This window comes from Lepidochelys kempii, chromosome 5 (assembly GCF_965140285.1).
Source record: "Lepidochelys kempii isolate rLepKem1 chromosome 5, rLepKem1.hap1, whole genome shotgun sequence".
NCBI lineage: Eukaryota > Metazoa > Chordata > Testudines > Cheloniidae > Lepidochelys > Lepidochelys kempii.
The window spans coordinates 95077453-95104845 of NC_136384.1; the positions used below are offsets into that span (position 1 = coordinate 95077453).

At 40.2% G+C, this 27393-nt stretch overlaps 1 long non-coding RNA gene across 2 annotated transcripts; it reads right to left on the minus strand.

The window, feature by feature from the left end:
* Window positions 1–5245: 5245 nt before the first annotated feature.
* On the minus strand, window positions 5246–15373 carry LOC140911642 (uncharacterized). Of its 2 annotated transcripts, XR_012159064.2 has the most exons (4): window positions 10818–15373; window positions 10106–10303; window positions 8116–8819; window positions 5246–5925 (listed from the first exon to the last, which is right to left on the minus strand). It is a non-coding gene; the product is annotated as an uncharacterized LOC140911642 (long non-coding RNA). The 2 variants fall into 2 exon arrangements; XR_012159063.2 differs by having other exon boundaries at window positions 8116–10303.
* Window positions 15374–27393: the final 12020 nt, after the last annotated feature.

Below are 27393 nucleotides of genomic sequence, written 5' to 3' on the forward strand. Positions count from 1 at the left end.
GATAAGAACTGAATGTAGATCACCAAAGATCAGCTTTGGTCACACAAACTGTATGCCTTAAATTCCAAATATGTCCTGAAATCCCATTAAAGTTATAGACACTGAAAAAATGCTGAGGCCTACCTGTATGTTCATTTGTTTCCTATGTACCCATCACACCGAAGTTACACAAACACTTAATAATCTTAAAATCAATATAACTTAGGTGTAGCGAGTGCAAAATCATTCTGTTTTTCTGCATGTTCTGGTTTTGATGCAAAACCTAACAGTAAAATCTGAAAAATTCAGATTGTTAATATGTTCCAGGGCCGATAGTAATTGAAAATTCTTGTCAAATGAGCTAAATCCAGTTTGCAGTGGACACATGTCCACATCACACAAATAGCATGATAGATGGCAATAGGTGGCACCCTAGTTGGCCATCTAAAAAGAGAAGCCAAGGCACAATGGACATTTGAGAATAATGGATGAGATTATATGCTTTTAGAAGCTCAGCACAGAACTGGCCGGGTTTTTAAAGCCATCTTTATGCCCTTCTGGTCCTGGGCTGCTCAACGGGCTGGACCAGCCTCTGAAGTCATTTAAATGACCCTGGTAGCCTCTCTAACTTATGGCAGCCTCCTAGGACTGCCCTATGGGCGATAACACTGCCTGAAATCTGAGGCACAGTGCCTATGCCCAAGGAATCTGACCTGAGCCACCACCAGGGGTTTTCAAACATGTTTACCCACTCCAGCCTTTTGACACAACGTAAAGGGGCGAGAGTGGGAATGAGGATGTCATCCAGTGTGAGTCACGTTGGTAGAGCTGTACTGAGAAGTTTGTACGGCTGGTGTCTTTGCTGTACCTGTTCTGTAATTAAAGAAATTCAGCACTGAGGAATCTGACACTTTTCACAAACACTAAAAAAAATCCAAAACACGGCAAATGTGAGTAAGGAAAAGAATTTGGAATAAATCCACCCCAAACATCTCCCATTACCCTCAGCTGAGGCTCTATAAAATGTTAATTCTCTCTCTTTCATTTGCAGATTTGACTGTTATAAGAACACAACATTTTGGCAAACAACATGTTGATAACAATACCACTTTTAAATCTTTGGTTTGATGATGTAAGGAATTTAATTGCTTAATTTGATGTTTCTGCCACAAGTTACATAAAGCTTTTCAGTACTTTTGCCTATAGAATTGATAAATTCTCGTATATTTTTTGTTTCAAGCAAGGAGGCAATCATTGCATGGCATGAAAAAATAGTGTGTATTGCTGCAAAATGATTGGGGAAAGCACATCCTAGCCAAATCTTTACACACTAAGAAGATTCATTTAATCTCATTACTAGCAATAATTAGCACCCCTGCACATGGAACCTGAATTATCCTCTCACCCTCACAGGTAGTTCCTTGGAAGAAGGCTCAGGCAGTGTGGGCAACTTGCTCCATCACGGTCTTTTTTTTATGTTTTTAAAGAAATCAATTATTTCAGTCTCCAAGGCTTTAAACAGACTAACATCTTCCATGTGAAAATTCACTGAGAATAAAACATTGTTAAAAAAAAAAGTTTATACCTTCAGTAGAAGGCTTGTGTCCCTCCAACCAATAATTACATCTTCCTATATCATGACTGTCCCCATTGACACGGTATCTGATTACTAGAGACATTTTGCTACAAGTTTCACTATTGACCTACTTAGGGAAATGTACTTGGCCTGACTGTGCTAATCAGCAGTTGTAAATGTACCACTCACTCGATGTAGTAGTGTTTCTAGAAAAGATAGTTTAGTGGCATAGGTGAGAAATCAGGGGGCCTGCTATATTTTAGAGGTTTTACTTGCAAGCAAACAAACAAACAAAAAGAATTTCAGCACAAGTAAAGAAATAGATATATAGCATACTGTAACCCTTTATTAAATGTATATGCTCTAGCCAAGCACATATTGATCTGCTTAAGCCTTGACCCAATTTTCAATGAAGACAATAAGAGTTTGACTTCAGTGGTAGTTGGAGCAGGACTTTAATTTTTTTTCAATTGCAAAAGAAAATATTTGGGGCCTGCAGTGAATAAAGATAAATTTCTGGTTTTATATTAACTGGAATTCATGTCACAACAAATTATCATGGGCCAGATCCTCAGCTGGTACAACTTCATATACTACCATTGACTTCAATGGAGCTATGCCAATATATGCCTCCTGAAGATCTGGACACTCATCTTTAACTAGGATTTCTTACCTCAAAATTGAGGACATTATTAGAATGACTGAAGAAAAGAAACAACAGATAAGCAAACATTAAGAAAACTAAGATACACGCTAGAAGGTCAGTCTTCAGTGATTAAGATGGTTATTTTAGCTTAATAACCATTAATAAATCTTCATTTTTGTAAAAAGAGGGAATGTTTAATTTGTACAGTAGTTACACCTCTACGTCTGAACAGGACAAAATTGGTGATTCATTTATTAAGTTCTAATCAAACTTAGAGGACAAACCAGAGTTACAGAAATAAATGAGCTGACAATACACGTTTATCATGTTAAAAAGAAGCCTGACTTCCAGAACAATTTCAGTAATATACTTTTCCTATTCATTTATTGTTATTCTACAGAATGCTTTAAAACAAATAGAAGTACCCATCTTTGCCTAGAGATACCGCTATGTGCTTAAAACAGGAGATAATTGTAATATCCCAAATACCATTTAAGGTAATCATTGAAAACATTAACTTTTTAATGATTAATTTATATTGCACTGTGCTGAAGTTATATTGCCACTATATAGCTTGCTGGGAAAAGAAAGGTATTTAATTATTTGTGTTCCCTCCGTACTTGGGATTTACTTCAATATTATTATTTCCAAAATACAAATGTCTAAAAGTGCTGTTTCTGGGAATGATATTGTAGAATGGGTAAAATATTGGGAATGACATACTAGTTACATATTAATAGATTGCAAGGTCATTTATTAACTGTACATCATCTGGGTGAAGTAACACATGACGGTGGCTCTGGAGCTATTATGGCATATAAGGAGATTAATATATTAGTTGTTCATGCCCAAAGGAAGTCCTCTTTACTCCATTTTAAGAATTGTTATATTACTCCCCAATATATGATTTGGGTTTTATGCTTGGTTTGGGGAATGACTTCAAAACAGGAATGTTTACATTTCATGATGTTTCAAAATTAGGCATTGTGTGCCTTGAGATGTATGGATGTTGGGCATGTAATTTTACAAGAAATAGGCAAAAGATATCTCAAAAATCTTAGGTCGTCATATTCACTGTCATTTTGTTTTCAGCAATATGTTTTATCAGTGTTTTATAACTTATTCTTTAATAATTTCTTTCCCTGTATAGTAATTCTTCCTTTTGTAAGTGCTGTCCTTACTTATTCCTTTAATAATTTAGTAAGCTGCCCACTAGATCTGGATAAATATTGATGAAAGTTGTCCATGAGTATTCTCTCAGAGTTATAAACAAATTAGATCTGAGTCCACACTCCTTTTGTGTTTGCTTTCTATGTACCGTCAAACAAAAAGGCCTTGTCCTCATTGCAGTTACACCAATTTTACATGGGGATAATTTTATTGGCAATGGATTTAATGTACGTTAACATATAATGACAGGTTTAAGAGTAGCAGCCGTGTTAGTCTGTATTCGCAAAAAGAAAAGGAGTACTAGTGGCACCTTAGAGACCAACTAATTTATTTGAGCATAAGCTTTCGAGAGCTACAGCTCACTTCATCCGATGCATTCAGTGGAAAATACAGTGAGGAGATTTATATACACACAGAACATGAAAAAATGGGTGTTATCATACACATTGTAACCAGAGTGATCACTTAAGATGAGCTATTACCAGCAGGAGAGTGGGGGGGGGGGGGGGAGAAAACCTTTTGTAGTGATAATCAAGGTGGGCCATTTCCAGCAGTTAACAGGAACGTCTGAGGAACGGTGGGGGGTGGGCAGGGGAATAAACATGGGGAAATAGTTTTACTTTGTGTAATGACTCATCCACTCCCAGTCTCTATTCAAGCCTAAGTTAATTGTATCCAGTCTGATAGTGTGGCTGATGTGATTAGTCCCTATGATGGTGTCCCCTGAATAGATATGTGGACACAGTTGGCAACGGGCTTTGTTGCAAGGATAGGTTCCTGGGTTAGCGATTCTGTTGTGTGGTATGTGTTTGCTGGTGAGTATTTGCTTCAGGTTGGGGAGCTGTCTGTAGGCAAGGACTGGCCTGTCTCCCAAGATTTGTGAGAGTGATGGGTGGTCCTTCAGGATAGGTTCTAGATCCTTGATGATGCGCTGGAGAGGTTTTAGTTGGGGGCTGAAGGTGATGGCTAGTGGCGTTCTGTTATTTTCTTTGTTGGGCCCATCCTGTAGTAGGTGACTTCTGGGAACTCTTCTGGCTCTGTCAATCTGTTTCTTCACTTCAGCAGGTTGCTATTGTAGTTGTAGCTGTAGTTGCAACAAAGCCCATTGCCAACTGTGTCCACATATCTATTCAGGGGACACCATCATAGGGCCTAATCACATCAGCCACACTATCAGAGGCTCATTCACCTGCACATCCACCAATGTGATATATGCCATCATGTGCCAGCAATGCCCCTCTGCCATGTACATTGGTCAAACTGGACAGTCTCTACGTAAAAGAATAAATGGACACAAATCAGATGTCAAGAATTATAACATTCATAAACCAGCCAGAGAACACTTCAATCTCTCTGGTCACTCGATTACAGACCAAAAGGTTGCAATATTACAACAAAAAGACTTCAAAAACAGATTCCAATGAGAGATTGCTGAATTGGAATTAATTTGCAAACTGGATACAATTAACGTAGGCTTGAAGAGAGACTGGGAGTGGATGGGTCATTACACAAAGTAAAACTATTTCCCCATGTTTATTTCCCCCACCCCCCACCATTCCTCAGACGTTCCTGTTAACTGCTGGAAATGGCCCACCTTATCACTACAAAAGGTTTTCTTCCCCATTTCCCCCCACCCCCCGGCTCTCCTGCTGGTAATAGCTTATCTTAAGTGATCACTCTCCTTACAGTGTGAACGATAACACCCATTTTTTCATGTTCTGTGTGTATATAAATCTCCTCACTGTATTTTCCACTGAATGCATCTGATGAAGTGAGCTGTAGCTCTCGAAAGCTTATGCTCAAATAAATTGGTTAGTCTCTAAGGTGCCACTAGTACTCCTTTTCTTTTTGTTAACATATAATGTTCATATTTATATCTGCATGAGAGGAGAAAGAGGCACAAGATCAAAATTATCATACTTGGCGCACAAAGTTAGGAAGCTAAATAAAAGTCGCCTGATACTGACTGATGGTAGGGATTGAACCATGTGATCATCAGAGCAAAGGTATCTACAGCTTGAGCTAAGGAGACAGGGACCTCACCCAAGAACTGTAAGAGACTCAGCTCCTCTATAAATCAGGGATATAGAGGGACATCCACTGAACACCCAAAATTTCCATTGAAGTCAATTGGAGATGCATTGACTCAGCACTACTGGAAACCAGACCATTTTTTTTGTATATAGGTTCCTAAATATAGATTTATGTGCCTAACTTTAGGCTCCTATTTTTCAAAATCTTAAACTAAGATTTATGGCACACAGGGAGATACAAGGCTGAAATGAACAGATAAAGTTAAAGTTTAATATTCAATGGGTTCCACGCAGGATTAACATTGCATCTAAAATTATGAATATTTGAAAGAGTCATCAAGTGAGGTTATTGAACGGAATATTCACAAAAACAGCAAATTGAAAGCAAAGAATGCAGAATATTTGTGGCAAGCAGATTTCAGACTTGTAATGGTACTGGAAACCTTGTGAAGACGTGTATCATTTTCCCAGTTGTATCATTCTTTTATACCACCTGCCATGCAGATGCTTTGAATAATCCCCTGTGAACACAAAAAGAGATGCTATTAACTTAAAGTTGATCACAGATTTGGAAGCAAAACATTGACTGAATGTGAAACTTTAAGATGCTTCCAGAGCTTTGTAATATATGATAGAAGAAGTTTGACAGGCAACTTAACCCTACAACTGTCAGGCCCCCAAACCAATGAAGTGGAAAACAAAAGTGCTCCCAAAAATATGTTTAGAATGATTCATTTCACTATTTCACTTTGAAATGAGGAACAAAAAATGGAAGCATTCCTATTTCCTATTGAAAGTAATCAGAGCTCCATATCCCTCTGTGTTTACATAAAGAGAGCTGTTTATTTAGAATCCTTGGTGATAAGGACACCACAAGCTCATAACTTATTATATATTCTCTTTTCATTTTGTCTTTTTTGGGGCGAGAATTATGTATATTTTATGATAACCCAAAATGACTTATACATAAAAAATACAGACTTTAAAGATAAAAAGGATTAGTAGCAGGTAATGCATTTTCCATGAGTGGCTATAGGGCTCTCAGTTCCAGAAAGTACAGGCTGCATACAAATGAATTGATAAAAGTCTGAAGCTGCGGATGGGTAGGAAGGCTCATGCTTTGCTGGAGATGATTCTTAAAGTTACAATAAATCAGACAGACAGTGTCGGCCTTTGAGGATAAACCTGTGATGGCTTGTTGTGCCTCTCTGAATCGCCTCAGAGGCCCAGGGACTAAAAAGTGCCTAGATGTCACATTAAATCTACCGGGAGGATGGAGCACTTCAAAGAGGAACGCAATCAGATCTGATGGAAAATACATTTTCTGAAAGCTACTGACAAAAAAGTAATCTTTGATGTGGATGTTGAATAACAATTGATATTGTCTTTCCTGACATTTTTCATTATTGCCGTCTTATACAGCCTACTTCATGTATTAAAGCAATATTAACTGTTTGACAGGGACAAATCCTCAAACTATCACATAAGCAATTGTTTCTGAATTGTCTTAGCCCACTGCCTGTAAAACCTGTCCCAATAACTGCTTTTAAATATGATGGTATACTTTTTTCCCTGACTAGCTAGACAGTGTCTGAGCCTTGGCATAATACAATGGAGTCTAGGGGATATTAAAAATGGTTAGGTGGTTATGAGGTGTCATTTGATTATAAGCAGAGGAGAGTAGTGTTTTTGAAGGTGACTTTTAATGCGAGAGGTCTATAAAAAGTTAGTCCTTATTATTCCCAATGTACAATACACATTTATATCAAGTATACATACTCAAATTTCAGATCTGCTGCAATTCTTGTAGCTTAGAGGAAGAAACGAGAAATGTACAGGAGGAAGGAAATGCAAGGATATAAAGCAATGTGTGGCTATACAAAATGTTAGAAAAGATACTGTAGTTAAATCCCTCAGTTGTTACTGGAAAGAAATTCAAGCTGTTCTCGGAGCCACATGTCATTCTAAAGGACTGAATCCCTTCTGGGGTTTGATGTCTTAACCTTCTATTGTAAACATGTGCAGTTTCATCAGAGATATTTATAAATCCCAAATCCCTAATTTTCAGATGACCTTGAGCTACTGAGTGAATCTGAGAAAATACATCTGGAGTTCTAATCAGTTTTAGTATAAAGGGGTTAACTGCATTAGCACCAGTAAAAGGCACATGTACAGAAAACCCAACTATGAGAGAAAATTACAAAACTGACATAATCAACTGCTCTCAAGCTCTCAAAAGTTATCATCATTTATGTTTTGCTATATAACAGAGTGATGTTGTGAATGTCCCAGTTTGCTTCTGATTCCCTTGACAGTATTTTCCTGGTCTTGAAATTTTCACACTCCTCTAAGTTTGGTTTAATTATCTTTTATTTTTTCCCCCACTACATATTTTTCTATGATTCCCTTTTTTGTTCCTAACGCATTTCTCGTTTTTATGAAAGAGTCCCCCAGTGTGGTGTTCTATAGGTCCATTCTTGAGGGGAAAAATGTTTAACTCAGTGTATTTAACCTATGGTAATAAACTCCATATAGTTTATTTTGTAGAATTCATACCATAATTGTGAGATTCTCTCACACTGGAATCAATAAGCCGCATAGTTGTCGAGCATCACAATACTGTAATACTATATTAAATATTTGTAATAACAAGCATGAGAATTAGACACTGAGCACTCTAACATATATTTCTCCGGTATATGAAAACAGACCTGTCTTGCCCTGCAAAAGGTAACAATGAGAGAGCCGACATTTTGCCTCTCTTTGCATCATCCTTTGTCATGCTTGTGCTTTCAGACACACATGTAGTATAGGTAGTAATAGCTGTCCCCACAAGGCGGAGGATTAGCTGCACTGCTCACTAGTGTGCGCGACAAGCCAGGCTGACTCCCATCCCGTGCTGAACTGTCAAATTCTTTCAAGGACCTGAGGTTCAAACACGATTCCTTTCCACCCAGAAGGGAGCTGCTGTCCTTCTCATCAAGTAGAGACAATGAAAACCTCTTCTCTTAGCTGATTTGTAAGTGATAAATGAATCTACCAAAAGAAAAGAAAAAGAAAAAAGAAGAAAAAGCCATCAGCAACATCCTCAGCAGTTTGTTCCTTATCATCTCTCAACCCCAACTGTTGCTTTAATATTTCAGAGTTGGCTCAGTCTAAAGTTCACACTGTCCCTTCTAGCACTCCAAATCCATGACACTTCAAACCCAGGGCTACCAGAAGGGATTGCTCCTCTTTCATGCTCTCCACTGTTTTGTCCCTGATGGGAACTCATTCACTCCCTGGTTTCCTAACACCTTCTTTCTGAGTTATTGAAATGAAGCTGCCTGACCAGCTGAATCTTCTTTGAAGCCTGGGAACATTTCAGATGTCAAGTTGTGAGATTTCCTCTCTTTATTTTAGCCACTGCCAGGGCCTGTAAAAAAAAAAAAAAATCTATGAACTACTAAGCATTAAAACCCTATACACAGCAAACTCCTGGCACTGATTTTACTATCCTACAGTAAATGGGAGATGGGAAAACCACAGAAATTATCATAATGTGCCCTTTGTGGAAATATTAGAAAGATGATTGGTGTTGGGGGAGAGGAAAATGAAGGTCCATTAGCCAGCGAAAGATGTGTGAAAAGCTTTCAGTTCTGGTTTTATATTCACTGAGGTCAAATTAACAATCCTCTCCCCTGCATTCACACACATACGCTTTGGGCTCGATCCTGCACAGCACAGATGCACAGTGCTAAGCACAGAAGTGCAAAATAAAAAGTGCTGAGCAGGTCAGTGAGTACAAAGGAACATGATCCTGCGCTAATGAGAGCACTGTAGTTGTGGTGACCAAATTACTCCTGCCTAGTAGCAGAATAAGGCCAAAGACAGCAGTGCATAGCTCAATACCTCATTAGGGCGGCAGTGATAGGGATTAAATCTATGTCTCCTTAGACACCCCTGTTCTCCACCAGCCTGATCCTTTTTGCTCTGCTTTTCTTGCGTTTCAGAGAGTAGGCACAATATGAGTTTGACTTACTTGGGCTCAGAAAGAAGGGGCCAAGCCTAGTGCTTGATTTTATTTGTGCTTCCTCATCGCCTTTGCTCACACATAACCTTTCACTCCCTATGCACATTGCACAAGGGCTTACAGAATCACAGATTTTATGAACATGCCCAGGAGGGGATGGATTGAGACTATTGCATTGCATCTATGCACAATTCCTGGTAAAAGCAACAGTCAAGAAATTGTTATCACAAGTGCCTTCAGCTGAAATGGAAGATTTAGCAGATGAAGTGTGGTATACAGAGTTTTTGTACCTTTGCTAAACATGGCCCTTTTCTCCCAGCTGCTGCCAAAAAGGATACTTGACTGGAAATTCTCTGCATAAAAAACCTCTCTGATTTGCAACAAACCTATATTTACTACTTCTTAGATGTGTCCAATAACCGATATATTCCCATTCAGATTACTCCTGTAATATAACCTTACATTTAGACAGCAATACATATCTGGACTTTGTCTGGGGTGGACATTTCAGATCTTACATTATAGGAAACTCTGCATTTCCCTTTTATTTTTGAAACAAGGTATTACTTGCTATACTATTCTATGGGATTTAGAGGAGTTTTTGAGCACAGTGAATTTTCTTTCTAGTGGTTAGACCACAAACTTGTAAATCAGGACTCATGAGTTTTGTTGCCAGTTCAATCACTCACCTGTTCTGTGACCATGAGCAAGTCATATTCTGCCTTATTCACTTCCTTACAACATTTATATAATAATAGTTGCCTGGCTGTTTCGTGAGGCCCAGTTCATGTTTTCCAAGCTTCTCCGATGTATAGAGCATAACTGCAAAGTTCATTAGCACTTTCTTAATGCAACTAGTATAAATCAAAATTGAACGAGCAATTGATCTGAGGAAAAGTCAAATTTGAATAACATGTTACTGTAGAAGGGCTAAAGTCTCATCCCATAGAAATCAATGTGAATTTTGTAATTCAATGGGCCTAGAATTTGGCTTTGAATGCATAAATTACTATTCCTCATTCTTACATCCCTCCCGTCCTTATAAACATTCATCATTTACCTATATTGTCGTTGTTCACATTTTCCCAAGGTTTGTGATGTGCTACCTGCTGCCTCATGGGTGTAAAAGTGTAAAACCCAATAAATAACACAAAGAGATATTTAGACTGTAAGGGGCCATCTCTGTTATAGGTTTGTCCAGGGCCTAGCACAATGGGCTGGGCCTCTAGAGACTACCATAATACAAATAAATAAATAGCAAAAAGTGACATATCCTTTAATGTATCCTATGGGAGTTAGGAAGACAAGAAAACTCGACATTAACGATACATTCTAAGGTGTGGGTTTTTTTTCTCCCCCAGGGGTTTTCTACAGGAGATCATTTCCCCCACATGCCCTTACCTCCTAACTGATATCCCAGAACAACTTCCCTGCTGGCTAAGAAAGTCTCCATGGGACTCCCTTTGTAGTTCTTCAGTACCATCCTTGAATCAGCCATAGAAATTGCTACACAGTGATACAGGATGCGCTTCACTGTCCCTTTCTGCCGGGAAAGCTGAGGCTTTTGCATTCACAGCACCTCCCAGCCTGAGGAACATAAGACCCAGTTTCAATTTTTCAATTCAGTTTCATGTAAATGGCTGTGTTACCCTGTAATTAATTCACTACTAATTACACAATTACTCTCATTTATAGTATCAGTTTAAAAAATGAATTGATGTTAGCCCATTCTAATTTGCAAAATAAATTAAGCAAATTGTTACTTGATTTTAAATCAAGTAAATCAGCTGCTTGGTTCATTTTCCCTGAGTAATTTTGTAATAGTTTATAATGTTACTGAATGTTGCTTACATATGCACAACCAGTATAATTCTCTGTAGTATCATTCTAATGACATGAGGGAAGTTTTAGGCTTGGGATGTCCGTGCCTAAGGTTATGTGCCCTTTTGCTTCTCCTGGACTCCTGTTTAAACTGCCCATTTTGGGCTTGCTCATTATGAAGATTTATACCATCATCTAGTGGAACTCTCGTAAAACTACAACCCGTTAATTCTCTCAACTAGTATGCTCTTTGCATGCAGCCAGAGATGGAAAGAATAGGCAATGAGGTCCTTGCATTCAGGTTACTAAAAATAGGAGGATTTTTGACATCTACCAGAGCAGAAGAATTTGCCATAACCTCTGTAATTAAAATCTTGTTCAATATTTGCCTAATGTCACATTAAATCTATGTAATGCTGCTGCTTGTCTCCCCGCTCCCACCTCCTAATACTATTTTTCAGGATCTAGAAACATGACTACAGCATCAGCAGCTAACCGGTGTTATAAGCAGAGGAAATTATTGGTTAGCAAAGCAAAGGGTGGACAAGGGAATAGAAATGTATCCTAGGTACTCTACCCTGGACAACAAACAAAGCCTGAATAAAAAGGATTTCATCCTTATTTTTCATCACAGTATGAGGGGCACCTTGCATTCTCTCCCCAGCTGCCTACAGTTACAGCACCTGCATGCCTTTACCACGCATGGAAATATTATTGTGTCGCACTGCCAGTTTCAGGCTATTACTTCCACGATGATTAACTATGCTGCCAAACTGTCTGAAAGATCCTCCCTTTAGTTGTTCCAACCCCTCCATTCACACCTCTCTTAATAAACTTTCTCTTCTTAATCCAAATGGGCTGGGGGAACCAGCTGCAGTATCACAACATATTGGGTCACCCAATGGAGCTTCAGAAATCTGACTAATGAATCAGCAGAATGACCATACAATACTTTGATCACCCAGATGCAGTTGATCAAGGGACTGGATCAGAGATAGCATGACGTTGCTTGAACAAATCAATCAAGAGAGGTATTTTCAGGTCAGAGTCCACCCATTACTCACATAGCTATTCCTCTCAACATTTCTGCATCTACTTCTGATGTTGAAATTTGATGCACACCAGTGTCCCAACCAGTGCAAGCTGGGAAAAGTGTAAACCATGCACCATCCATTAAAAATGCTCATAAATTGCACAGAATAATGCCCACAGCAATATTTCCCATAATGCCATGCACATGCAACTTTCAGCTGCATGTCAGACTGCCAGGACCAAGAGGAGCATGAGCAACAACAAGAAGGAAGAAGTGTAATGTCATCTAACGTATCTATCCCAATGCCCATGTCAAGTGTGTTCTTGCTATCTCCAGTTCATGAAAAATAAATAGTGCATGGATAACAGATCCACCCAGACTCATCTACCCAGGGGTCCCAATATGTTATTGCCACTACCTAAAGGTCAGAACCTCATGTGTTGGTTCTCTGGTATATGGCCGCCTAGCAACTGATGGCTTCTTTATAAACCTCTTTTCCCTTTCTGCCATGTTTTGCACAGCTTTTATAGCAGCACTTGGACCTTCTCCCTGAGACTGTTTGGTCCTGCTGAGTCCATCCTAACATTAACTAACGCATGCTGTTTTGAGCACTTTTCTGGGGAGTACCAATCATGTACCTGCCTTTGTGGGCTACTTTGTGAACCATGTTTACACTTACATGCTTGTCTGTGCCCAAATGGATGATGGCCCCACTAATTTTAAGTGTGTAACTATGCCCCTTCCCCAATGCCCAGAATATAAATTTGGCAACATATAAAAGGCAATGTAAAAAAAAGGTAATGTCTTATAATAATCATCCTAAAATAACATGAACTGCAGAGATGTACTGTTGCTGCTTCATCTATCTGAAGCATGCACAGTCCATATTCATAGTTAATTTAGTCTGTTTTTAAATCATAGCAACCTTAACAACAACGAAAAGGCGTGACCTGTCTTTCCTGGAAGAGCCTAGTCACATTCCTCTCTCAAGTTCTCCATGTGACAGAGCAGCGCTACAATTAAAGCACAATAATTTGCTTGTTATTCAAGTCAGGCATTAGTCCTAGTAATGGGGTGCTTGGTGGAGAGATGGATTTCATTGTTAGGAGCTAAGCACAGGATTAACTGAATTCTCCATGGAGAAATCTTGATTTGTTCAAGGTCTTTCATGTTTTCTACAGAGAAGGGATTATGTCTACTTAAAGAGGGGGCTTGCTTAAAAAGCTACAAAGTATAAGAAAAGGATTTAGGGCAGTCGGGCTGCGGTTAAGTAGCTGAGGGGTAGAGGGAGTTTTAGAGCAGAAGATTATTTAAAGCCATAAAGTTCAAAAAATAATTGGTTTAGCACTACTGGGTCAATGCAGGGTAACATGCTGGAAAGGCAGTTAAGCATAAGCTAATATTCATTTTACTTTGGCTAATTATTGCAAGGCTTCAGAGTAAAGGGTGAAAGAAGAAATGTTCTAGCTCTTTCCTTTGGGGTTCAATCACATAGTATATTTTCTATGCTCTTTTGTTTTTTTTTTTATATATACTTGTTGTGACATATATTATCAGACAAATGCAAGCATCGCAAAGGGCTTTTTTTTAAAGCTCTGACATTGTTCATTTAATGAGGCCAGGAAGTAGACCGTTAAATGTCTCTCTAAGAGTTATGGAATATATGGTCCCTGTGTAGCCACACTTCTCACCCCCAACCCTTTTTTCTTTCCCTTTTTCAAAAAAATTCTGGTGATATAATTAGCTGAATTTGACTCGGAGCAGGTTCCTGTGATCATCGTGTCTATGATAGATCTAAGTCGAGGCACTCTTCAATCCTGATGTAAACAAGAGACTTTCATTCTGTGATACAGAGCTCCCTCCATTCACTCCATAATTAACTAGATGACAATGTTGAATATTGGCTGAAACTTCATGGTGTTTTTTCCCCCTGCCACACGATGCAGTTTCACAGTACAGAAAATAGAATGGTCTCGAGGGAAAACTGTACAGTGTATTTGAAAGAACCACCAGGGACTCCCACCTTACACACACACACACTGGATTCATAGCCAAAGTCCTAGGAAAATGGGAGCAAATCTTCTCACAACATATGGAATGACATGTAGATTGCGAGTGGATTTCTCCAAGAAAAATAGTTTGCTCCTAATGGAGATTGTGATTTAGTGGACATAAATGTAACCTGGTGAGATACTTCCTATAATTGGAATGTCAGTACAGATGATTACAATCTATATAGGACAGACAGAAAGAAAGAAATGGCGGAGGGATGGCGTGATATATATAAAATAGTTCTGAAACAGTCAAATTGTACTGCAGTGCAACAGTGAAAGACTGGTGGGAGAGAGCATTTGTTAATGAAATGTGCTGATGGCAGTAAATTAGGCACTGTGAACACTAGCACAGAGAAAGAAACAATAGAAAAGCACCAAGAGAGATTGGAAACACGGACAGAAAAAGTAAAATATTATTCAACTTGGAATAATATATTTGGGGGGAAATGTTCAGAAATACATTCAGTCAGAGGGAGAAAGCACGGCGAGTAGCAATGCTGAAGGAAACCTAGAGGTGATGATGGACATACTAGATATGAGTTTGCAGTGTGATAGAGCAGCTAAATAAGGAAAATTAGGGCTAAAGTATCATGTAAAAGAGCTAGGATATAATAGTCTTTCCTTTGTGCAACTCTGCTGTGACCATACCTGGCATATTGTGTTCAGGTCTGGGTCCATCAATACCAGAAAGATATTAAGAAATTGGAGGGAGTTTAGAGAAGAGCAACAACAACAACAAAAAGTTTAGGGGTCCAGAGGTGAATAATGAGGCAAGATTAAAAGAGCTAAATACTCCATGAGTAGCTTTGGCTGTGACGATTAAGTGTGCGGTAGGGAGACATAATAACAGACTGCAAATATCTGAAGGATGTAAAAAAAGAGGGAGAAGAAATTAGCAGAGTCATGCACGAGGTATAACTAGGAGTACCGAGATAGAACCGAGAACAAATTTAGATTGAATACTAGGAAAAACATTCTGAACATGAAATTGATTAGGCTGTGAAATAGTCTCCCAAAGGAAGCAATGCAAACTTTATCACTTGGGACAACTAAAGTCAGATAGGACAAAGCATTAGTAAATATATATTAGCAAAACACTGTGCATAGGTGGAAGGATGGACTAAATCACCATTTCTAATATCTACAATATAAACCTATGTACTGTATTTAGCAATTCCTTACTCCACCAGCTTAATTTAATTTAAAATACCTGTGGAAACCCCTACCTGCCCTGTACATGTTCTGCATAGTCATCTGAAAGTTGTCCCGCAGCTTGGAGATGAGTAGGATTCTTCCAAATGAAAGATGTTGATTCTGGTTCTCAGCTGGATCCAATTCCAGTTGCAGCCAATAGGAGTCTTTTCATTTACTGCAATTGGATCAGGCCCTCTGTGGATTTTCCCATACACTATTTCAATTCTGCTTTACCTGGCTTAGAGGAAATGGGTCTTGTGGTTAGAGTGAGTACCTGGTAGACTAGAACCTGTGACAGTGGAAGTAATGGGATCCTGATGCTTCCACATCACCACTAGGAGCCCAGGCCAGGTTTCTACTGGAGACCCTGTGAAGCTAGACACTGCAGAAAGTATCACCAGGCAGGCCCTGAGTGGCAACCCCCTGCAACTCACTGATTGGTCCATGCCAGTACATAAACCAGAAGCCATTAAGGGAGCTGTCTGAGCAATGATGTAGACTACGTGCTTGCTTCTGATCCAGATCTTGCCTTCCTGTGAACCTTGCACTCCATCTCCTGACCCCAGTATGTCCCCAACTCTGCTACTTGCCTCCATTACTTGCCTCCACTCTGTAACCTGGTGCCTGATCCTGACTTCCTGGTATTCTATCCCGGCTCATTCCCAACTCTGCTACTGTCTTCTGCCTGTAACTCAGTGCCAGACCCTGACTTCCTAGTACACTGACTCAGCTCAGCCTTGACGTCGCTAAATATCTCCTGACCTCATCTTGATAACTGACCAGTTCACACCAGCTGCCTATGTCCCGGCCCCGACAGCTGGGTTCTATTCCTCTGTGCCACGTACTTCCTCTATGACTTTGGGGAAGTCACTTGTCCTCTTTTTTGCTTCAATCTACTCTTCTATGATAAATTAAATGTCAAATATTCATGGGGGAATGTGAAGCTTAATTTATTAACCTTTGTAAACATGCTTTATCATCTTTGGGTAAAAGGTGCTATGTAAATTCAAAGTATTGTTTTTGTCTTACAAGATTCATGCTACTGGGGGGGGGTGGAAGAGTTTATTTGCATAAAAGATGATTTATCTACTTTGTGGCTTCTCAGGTTCCCTGGAGCTTTGCAAGACATTACATGTAAATGTTTCTGCCTTTGAAGAATTTCCTTCAGATCCAGAAGAAGAGGGACATTCTTTAAAACTCAATTGCTTCCCCCACCCCCACACACACCAAAATCCTGGAATGAGCTGAGAACAAACAGGTTTCATTACACCCATCAGCTTTGTCCATCTCAAGGGTTCTCTGGAATTAGGGTTTATGCTGATAACAAGTTCACTGAGACTACTCACTCACTATAATCAAAGATGACAGAATCTGACCCAATGTTTCTGATGTAAACAAATGATTCTTTCCAACCAGATTAGGATCACCTGTGAACATTTGATGATGCTTTCTAATTTCCCACCTTGACAGCCTTTCACAATGATTCTCCATTACTGCCTTATCCCCACCTCCTCACCAGCATGCACCTGCTTCACATCTATACCCACAGCAATATTAGAAGTGCCAGTGAATTGTCACTACAGGCACAGGGATGTAGAAACACTGGGCTGAGCCAAAATTCACAGTTCTCAAACCAGGCATCAAGTTTTCATAGCCTGATTCTTGTTCGTGCAGAGATGATATAGCATGATGGACTGTGATCAAGCAAAACCATCCACAAAAGTGATGACTTACAACTGCGCACTGTCAGAAGACAGGATACCGGGCTAAACGGATCATTGGTCTGATCCAATATGGCCATTCTTATGTTCTTAGCCACTTCGATGGTTCAGTAGTTTTATGATAAACTTAAAGCTTGAAAATGTTCATATGCAGGAAATAGCCCGACTTGATTATGTAAAGAGTTGTCACTTTGGATGGGCTAGCACCAACAGGAGAGTAAATTTGTGGGGGGGGGTGGAGGGTGAGAAAACCTGGATTTGTGCTGGAAATGGCCCACCTGTTGATCACTTTAGATAAGCTATTACCAGCAGGACAGTGGGGTGGGAGGAGGTATTGTTTCATGATTTCTGTGTGTATATAAAGTCTGCTGCAGTTTCCACGGTAAACATCTGATGAAGTGAGCTGTAGCTCACGAAAGCTCATGCTCAAATAAATTGGTTAGTCTCTAAGGTGCCACAAGTACTCCTTTTCTTTTTGCGAATACAGACTAACACGGCTGTTCCTCTGAAACCTGTCATATTATTATTGCTCATTTTGTTCCTTCATTTTCTATTTCATTATCAAGCATAAGCTTTGATGTATTCAGCGATTTATTATAAGGAGGAAACTTGTATAGTACTTGATTACAGACCTGGATACATTACTGCCAGCCAGTCTCACTACCAAGACAGGCCTGCCTCACAAAAACCTTACAACCCTTCAATTCTTCTCACTGGTAAAACAGCTTTACGGGACAGCCAGAATTAATCATTTGTAGTCATGGTGATTAAATCCATCTGGAATCCATCTGAAGAGTCATCCTCACACCTCCGCACATATAAATACACAACCCATGTAATATATGTTTCACCCCTTTCCTTTCTTTGTGATTTTACCCTTCTTGTTCTAAATTGCCCCAGCCTCAGTGTAGCCATTTTGTTATTAAATTAACATTTTAGTCTTCCAAAGGGAGTGTTTCTGCCATCACCTGTCAATGGAGATTGATGTCAAAGGAACAGACCTCTATGTGGGTGCTCCTAGAAAAAACACTGTAAATTTTAAAATCATTACAGTCAATTCATTTTTGCTATTTGTTTTTTTTTAATAAGTAATATTTAGTTACAAATAGCTGTGCGGAACAGCCCATGAAAATCAGTAAATGCAAATAAAGTTTAAATTTAAAAAGCATACATTGGCTTATACTATATATGTGACTTTTGTACATTTAAAGTATATCCAGTAGGAATCTCTCATTAGAGAGCTGTCCCATACATAGCAGTATTCAAATTGTCTTCTGTAGGAGGTGAGCTTTTGCTGACAGATATATGTACTTTTAGTTGGATTTATTCAGCACAATGGAGACATTAGAGGTTTGTCACCAAAGATATACCACAGAGCTATTTCCTTTAGAAACAATGGTAATTTTAATTTGACATCAAGTACAAATTTAAGATTTGATATTAAGCAGCACTAATTCCGATGCTTACAGTAATTTGATACCAGCTATTTAATTTGCCATACATCTACTTACCTTCTTACAATATATGTGAATCACAGTCTCCATCTGTACTATGGCCAGTTTGTATTTGCCAGTTTGTATCAGCTGAGCATCTGGCACTAGCTATTCTGGAGAATTGGAAGACACTCTGTTATGAGTTTCAGATGTCTCAGAGGAAAGTGCTCAGATTTGGGTTGCATTTATCGTGCTATCTATTTAAGGATGATTGGGAGACAGTGCGTGAGTGCACGCATCCTGCATATATAATTAAATAGCAGTGTGGCTACTATGGTGCTTGAGGAGAGAAAGGAGATTGCCTGGAGCAGAGAAAGACCTGGCAGCTCAGAGGGAAAAGGCAGCCCAGAACAGAGAGAGAAAGAGATTTAGCAGCTGAGCAATAGAGACACGGACAGTCCTCTGGACATAGGGAAATAAAAGAGGGAGGACACTGGAAGAAGAGGAGGAAAAAAAAACAAAAGGCAAGCCAGCATGAGAGTGAACCTAAGATCAAAAAGAAAAGGAGTACTTGTGGCACCTTAGAGACTAACCAATTTATTTGAGCATAAGCTTTCGTGAGCTACATCTCACTTCATCGGATGCATTCAGTGGAAAATACAGTGGGGAGATTTATATACATAGAGAACATGAAAAAATGTGTGTTACCATACACACTGTAACCAGAGTGATCACTTAAGGTGAGCTGTTACCAGCAGGAGAGCCGTGGACAGGTCGGGGGGGGGGGAGAGCACCTTTTGTAGTGATAATCAAGGTGGGCCATTTCCAGCAGTTAACAGGAACGTCTGAAGAACAGTGGGGAGTGGGGGTGGGGATAAACATGGGCAATACTTCAACAAAAAAACTTCAAAAACAGACTCCAAGGAGAGACTGCTGAATTGGAATTAATTTGCAAACTGGATACAATTAACTTAGGCTTGAAGAGAGACTGGGAGTGGATGGGTCATTATACAAAGTAAAACTATTTCCCCATGTTTATTTCCCCACTCCCCACCATTCCTCAGACGTTCCTGTTAACTGCTGGAAATGGCCCACCTTGATTATCACTACAAAAGGTTTTCTCCCCACCCCCACCCCCACTCTCCTGCTGGTAATAGCTCATCTTAAGTGATCATTCTCCTTACAGTGGGTATGATAACACCCATTTTTTCATGTTCTGTGTGTATATAAATCTCCTCACTGTATTTTCCACTGAATGCATCCAATGAAGTGAGCTGTAGCTCACAAAAGCTTATGCTCAAATAAATTTGTTAGTCTCTAAGGTGCCACAAGTTCTCCTTTTCTTTTTGCGAATACAGACTAACACGGCTGCTACTCTGAAACCTAAGATCAGAAAAGGAGAGAGAGAGACTAGCATCAGAAGGTTAGATTCAGCATTGATTCATAACCTGTGAAATGCCATTGTATTCATGCACATATGTCAGGGTAGCTTCTGTTCAAGTCTTAAAAATCAAGACAACGGAATCCCTAAAGTAAGCAAGCCAAAGATAATCACCAAGGGATCCAGCCTGAGAAGGAGGCTGCAAGCCTGAGATCTACTGAAGTGTTGCTCTGACTAAAAACCTGATTTAAAGCCCATTGAAGTCCATGCGTGTTTTCCATTGATTTTAATGGATTTGGATCAGTCCCTAAAATATAAACATTTGACCATTTTAGAAGATAAACAACATAAATAAAAGCATTTACATTTCTTTTCACAAGAGTGAGATGGAGAGTTTTCATTTATTTTGGGGCACAAACCGAGTGACTTTTTCCTTCCTTAAAAAAACCACATACACTAGGGGGACAGAGGTGGCAGGCACACCACAGCTTGTTGGAAACAGGCTGACAGAGCATTTGTCTGCAGTGTTAACTGCCAGGAATATCCCCACTGAAACATTGTGCAGGCCCAGCACACGTGCACGCGCACACACATACACACACACAAACACACACCCTATTCTCATATTGCTCAGCTATAGTTCCCTATCTTCAGAGGGATGGACATAAGAAAAAAGTCAGAGAACAGGAACAGGATCCCAGGCATCTGGCTGCTACATCCTCCTTTTTTCTTCCACCCACTTACTGAGTTCTGATCTGCCTCTTTCATGGAGCTTTATGAAACGAGTGGAACTTATAATGACCTCTTCCATTCTACCAACCATGCCAGCCTCCATCACATGTTTGTCTGCTACTCCCACAGTCATCTTTGTGCTTTCTTCCATGTCACCCTTTGCATGTGGTGTCCCTCCTAGAACTAATCAGTAAAAAAATACTGCCTGGTCCTCTTTCATATCCCTTCTCAAGAGACACTCAAGTTGTGATGCCTATGATAAATTGCAAGCTAATAATAGCCAGGTCTGTGACCACCAAGGACTACGGATATCATTACTATTACTGTTTACTTATATATTAGAAGAAAAATATTGACTTAAAACCTGCTAACTAGGCACACATTTTTCTGTAGTGTGAACTGCCAGGAATATCTCCATTGAACAACTGTGGGATCAAGTACTCCTACCACTCCGACCGTTTTCCACCACTCTTCTCCCTTCTTTGTACTCTCACTTCTTGCATCTTGTCTTAAATTAGTCCGTAAGCTCTTTGGAGAAGAGACCATCTCCTAGCCTGTATTTTTCTCATTTCATCTCCTAGCACAACAGAGCCCCAATATTGACTACAGCCGAATTAGTTAAAGTGATGCACTCTGTCTTCCTGTGGGTATTTTCAGGGAGATGACACCAGGTGTACTCTTTTTTGAAATATTAGCTACATTTACAATGCTCACAACTCCTTTTTTCTGCAGACAGAAGCAGGGGTGCAGTGCTCCTTAATCCCATGTGCTTGGGTTGTGTGTCTGTGAAGGGGTGCTGGAGAGGGTCATACCAGTTCAAGATTTTGCTCTTTATTTGGTAACATGCAATTATTTAGTAATCCTTCACTGCTGCACCAGGCTGGACAATTGAGTACCAGAACTTTTCAAACAATTCTATTTGGTTCACATAAACCAAACATTTTTCCACCTTTTACAGAATGTGCTTTCACAGTCCTAATTTCAATGGCAGGTAAATGGAGGGACGTTTTGCTTCACTCAACAAGGAGAGGTCTGCTTCCTCCAGTAATACTTCTTTGAGTCTTTAGAGGCAGAACTTGAATAGATGACAGAGTGCTCTATTGCTAGAGGTGACAGAGTGACTATTTCATTCTTAATTGTGCTATGTCTCTAAAATTCAGTAAAGGCACAAACGAGAAACAAACATCCACAACTGAAAAACAAATTCCCCAGGTTTCCAGAATAATTAACATGTAACACGTTCTTCTTAAGAGACAAATGAAATATCACAGAAGCCATTTAGTACTGGCTTCTCTTTAACTTCCAGTTCCTTCTGAATTTAGTGCTTGTGAAAGGTGCTGGCTTGACATCACCCAAGACACTGTTCTCTTTATTCATTGAACAGGCACTATACAGATAGCGAAAGTACAACCTTTCTTACACTTCATCAGTGTGCCAGCTACACCAACTGGACACAGAAGGAGTAACTCTAGGAACAAAAGGAAACTTCACTGTCTATATTCATTCAAACCTTGGCTGCTCTGATCACACTACCAAGAATATTGCTGATTTTTCCCAGCTCTGATAGTGCTACTTTTGTGATATGAATGTATATCTGATTGCAACTGCTCTGAGACCATCAGCTCATTTCACACAGACCATTAAATGAAATAGTGTTCAAGCCTATTTAGATACTCATAAGGAAATAATTTGCACCTTTTTAAAAGCCATCCGAACCTTGCCAGAGCAACACTGTGGGACTTGCTGGTTAGTAACATAGCTATTTGGATCCCACTGTACCTATGTGGTTCTTTCAAATTGCATATGCTGCACAGAGAGCAAAAGACTAAACAGTTTCATTCCTGGTAACCCTTTAACCAGACTATTGTTGATTGACACATAGATGTCAGATCCCTTCACAGATCTGCCCCTGATTTTGAACACTGATTTTCCTGGGCTCCAGTTTTATTTTTCCTAGGTTCCCTGCAAATGTCCCTTGAAGGAAGACTTTTAAGGTCAATAGACCCAAAATCATATTTGCATTAAAAGAAGAACATTTTCAGTTATTCTGTCCTCCTGAGCACTGAAAAGCTATCACTCGCAATGGTTGCCACAATATTTAAGGTATAATTACATTCCTGTCTGGCCTTTACTCACAAATCTGAACATGGAGAAACTGTGACTTACACACAGGTACCTGCAGTTCAGATCAAGCTTGAGTAGTAGCTTTCATTTTAGTCTAATAGCCTTGACAGTGTCCCTTTAATTTATCATTTCTAAGAGAAAGACTCTAGACAGAACATCTTAGAAAATGTCCATAGACAGGTTTTCCTTATTTTGATGGCTGAGAAAGGAGACATGCTCCATCATAACACTAATGCTGGGGTGTGCGGAGCAGAGTGTAAAACAGAGTCAGATATTACAGTCCTCACGCTCATCCATTTAAAAGCTGAAACTTCACAGAGCAAACAGCTGAAATTCATCATATTCAATGTGTTTCTCATGGACACTATAGAAGAGGAACCTTGCACTTTTAAATGGATGCCCCTTTCACATACAACTACCTAATCATGACCACAGAAGGACTGAAACAATTTTCTGACATATACTTGATAATACCCATGTCTTTTCACTCAAATTACCGAGCATTCAAGGACATGGCTAAGCAGTACCTGGAGGGTGCTATACCATCCTCCCCTCCAAACTCATGGGTAGCTTTCAAATTTCTAGAGCTTTGAAAGTGGTTATGCATATTTCTTGCAGATTATCCTTAACCACATCGGGATATGGATGTGAAGTGGATGTCTACCGTGAAATGTACCTGTATGGCTCTTTGGGCATGTGTTTAAACATTCCATTGAAGTTATATGCAAGAGGGTAGATACTATAGGAAAATATTATCCCCTATACATGCCAACCTCAAGAAGCTAAGAAGGTGATAATAGACTACCACACTATCTAGCTAGGTATTTATTTGACTTTCAACACACCGTAGTATCCGAGCACCAAGCTATCATTAATGGATTTTATCTGCACAAAGCTCATGTGAGGTCCACAAGTATTTCCCTGTTTACCAATAGGGAATTTAGGCACAGGAAAGATTCAGTGGGTTGCCCAAGGTCACACAGGAAGTCTGTGACTTAGCCAATGACTAAACCCAGCACTCCTCAGTCCCAGTCCAGTGCTCTTTCTGCTAGACTTCCTTACCCTACTAGTATATCTCTGTAAACATCTATTTTTTGAAGGTAGTATGTCTGTATTTATTCACATGTGGCTAGTTAAGGAAAAAGTAAGGATACTAAAGGACTTTTCAGTAACATAAGGACTTTTCAATAACATAAGGCTGTAACATACCCAGCACTTTTTAAAATCCTGCTTTGAATGAACTGGACAGCTACATTAGAAGTGCTGTGATATGATGAATGGAAATATGCAGGGCTATGATGAAGTCTTGATTAACTTGTCATCCTAATCGCCTCTAGAAACAGAGGGAAGAAGATATTTTATTCTTCATTTCCAATGAGGTGACATCTAGTGCAGCAAAAGAGCATTTATACTGTTTCTCACCAAGTGTCTGAGTGGGAGAGAGTGTGTGAATCGAGACTGAATAACTTATCTATATTTTCTGTGTATGTGAAAGAGACAGAAACAGAGAAGTGTTTCTGAATATATGAGTATGTATTGTGACAGACTCAGACCAGAAGGATATAAGAGAGTAGTCCTTATTGGGATCCAGGAAGTGGGCGGGCAAAGCTCGCCCACTGCTAAAGGATCCCCCGCCCCAGCCTAAGGGGGGGGGGGGTCCACAGGACCTGGAAAACCAAACAATTACGGGGGACAACTAATGAATAACAGGGACAGGAGTGCGGTCAAAGGGTCAAACGAAGGGAACTGGACGGGGACACTGAGCAGAGGACCCCGGACAGCACCCACTGCTCCTCAAAGGCATCACGGGAGTCAGTGGACGCCGCCCAGAGGAACTCTGCCCGGAGGCGTGAATGGACAGAGGATCGGAAATAGGCCCCACAGTCGCAGGAGACTCCATCGGCCAACCTCCTCACCCTGGTTTTATAGATGGCCACTTTAGCCAGGGCCAGGAGGAGGTTGACCAGGAGGTCCCGCGACTTAGTGGATATAAGAGAGTAGTGGAAGGCAGGTCTATCAGCCTCAGAATGAGCAGGTCCCTGTTCCCTGGATAGTCAAACAAAGGCTACTCCAGGCCAGTCAAGAAACCTGATGCCAATTAACCAGTTTAGGTCATGAGGCTAATGCCAGCACCTGACCTCAGTTAACTGGCAAAGGATCAGTTAAAGCCGTTAGGCTAGTAGAGACAGCTGGAACCAATTAAAATCCTGCTCATACTGCTTAAAAGCTCTCCTTTCCAGCCTCTCTTGAGAGAAGCCCAGGTGAAGGGAGCTGGAGAAGAGGAAGCATTGCTGAATCCTAAGGTAAGGATGAAGCTTGGGAAAAGGGGACCACGGGGAAGTGGCCCAGAGAATAGAAGCAGCATCATTGGTGAAGGGAAAAACCGACAACAGCTGCTATCATTAGGGTCCCTGGGCTGGAACCCAGAGTAGAGCGCGGGCCCAGGTTCCTCCCTTCCCCCATGCTCTACAGAGATCCCCTTGAGAGGGGAAAGCAGACTTTGGTCCAGGCAGGAGGCCAAACTGAGCCTACTGGGCTCTAAGGAGCAACAGCGACTGGGCATTTCACCTTTCATACTGGCCTGTGATGAAAGTAGCTCAATAAGCTGTGACCTTTGCTGCTATACTGGGAAAGGGGGGTTCTGAGGGTCTTAGCAAGCTTCTGAGACCACTGAATCTGCCTGGAAGCACGGGACAAACCAATACAGGCTCGGAGCTTTGTCACAGTATATATGAGGTCAGTTTTTTATAGGAATTGGGGATGAACAAACTTATTTGGAAGAACAAAAACTGACTAGACTTTCCCCAAAACCAAACCAAAACACTGCTGAGATTTGAAAAGCTTCAGATTTTATTTTTATATATATATATATATATATATATATATATATATATATATATACGGGGTGGGGGAATCATTTTCCTGCATCCTTCCATTTTCTCGTTCTGTCAGTGTTGGCAGAAGTGTCAACGTACACATGTTCTCTTAGAAGAAGCCCTGCCTAAAGTAGGAAATACTAAGCATTTTGCAAGAAAGCCAGTTCTCCCAGAATTTCTGCCCAGATTTTTCAGAACCAAGAACTTCAAATAGCTTCAGTGTTTATCTGAACTGAATCAAACCTTAAAATCCAAATATGAAAATACATCTTTGTGTTTGGTTAAACTGAGAGAGGTGACATGTAATTGGAGGCAGTGGTTCTAGTCGGAAGAAAGAGCATGAAATTCTTGTGAATAGTGAAGTTTTGGGGTCATCAAGAGAATGTAGCAAAAATACCCCTTCCTACTCTTTTCTCACTTAAAAAATAATTGAGACCTCACTTGCTTCCTACTGTATTATTAAACAATAGTACCAAATAATACAAGACACCTCATATTCATGCAACATGATAATCCCCCACTCACAATAAATTACTGATAGCACAAATAGATTATTAAAACATATTGTTATGTAATACTGTGTTTAATGAATTAGACTAGACTGCTAAACTTGTGCAAGTGTTCTGTTCACTAGGACTGAAAAGAATAAGATCATACTATGACTATGGTTTTCAATCTGTAGTACTTGGACCCCAGGGGAGTCTATGGACTATGCCTAAGATTTCAAAGGGGTCCACACCTCCATTCAAAAATTTTTAGGGGTCCGCAAATAAAAAAAAGCTTAAAACCAGTGTAGTAAGAGTCTGGCATCCTACCACAATTCTTTGTGCAATGGAAGTTGAAAAATAAAGTTCAGTGTTTCTGCTTCACGGCAATCATTTATGTGAAGTTTGGCAATATCGAACGACATCTGTCATTCCTACTGTATGCTGTCTTTAAGATCCATATAAACTACCAGACTTTCCATTCTTCTGGCTACATCCATTGCCATGTGAGACTGCAGTCCCCTGGGTACCCTCTCAAACCACTGTAATATGCAAATAGAGATGGGCCCAACCACCATCTGAGTTCTGACGTGCTAGCACCTGGGGAGCCTGGAGCTCTGTTTCCCACTCACCAGCCTGAGAACATGTGCTCTCACCTTCCCCACACACACTCATGCCAGCTCGGGAAGACGTCCAGTAGTCAGAGGAAACTTCAAGAAGATTCCCCAATGGACCATCCAGCACACCACTACAGCAGAGGTGGCCAAACTGCGGCCTGCAGGACCGTCCTGCCCAGCCCCTGAGATCCCCAGTGGGGAGGCTCGCCCCCAGCCCCTCCTCCGCTGGGCAGAGACCATCTTTTTGTTCTGTGTTTGTGGAATGCCGAGCACCGTGGTGCCTTGATCCCTGACTGATCCCTTAGGCACAATAATAATAGGATTTGCTCCCCACTCAACTAAATACTGCACAGTCATTAACCATAGGTCACGTGCAGTGCTGACTAACACAATCAGAGACTGAGGAATGTGAGATAATGGAAAATATGGTAAATTAGTAGATTTTTTTTTTAGGAGAAGGGGGGGGAAAGAATATTCTCTCCAGGGAGAGTTGCATTAGTTGTTAA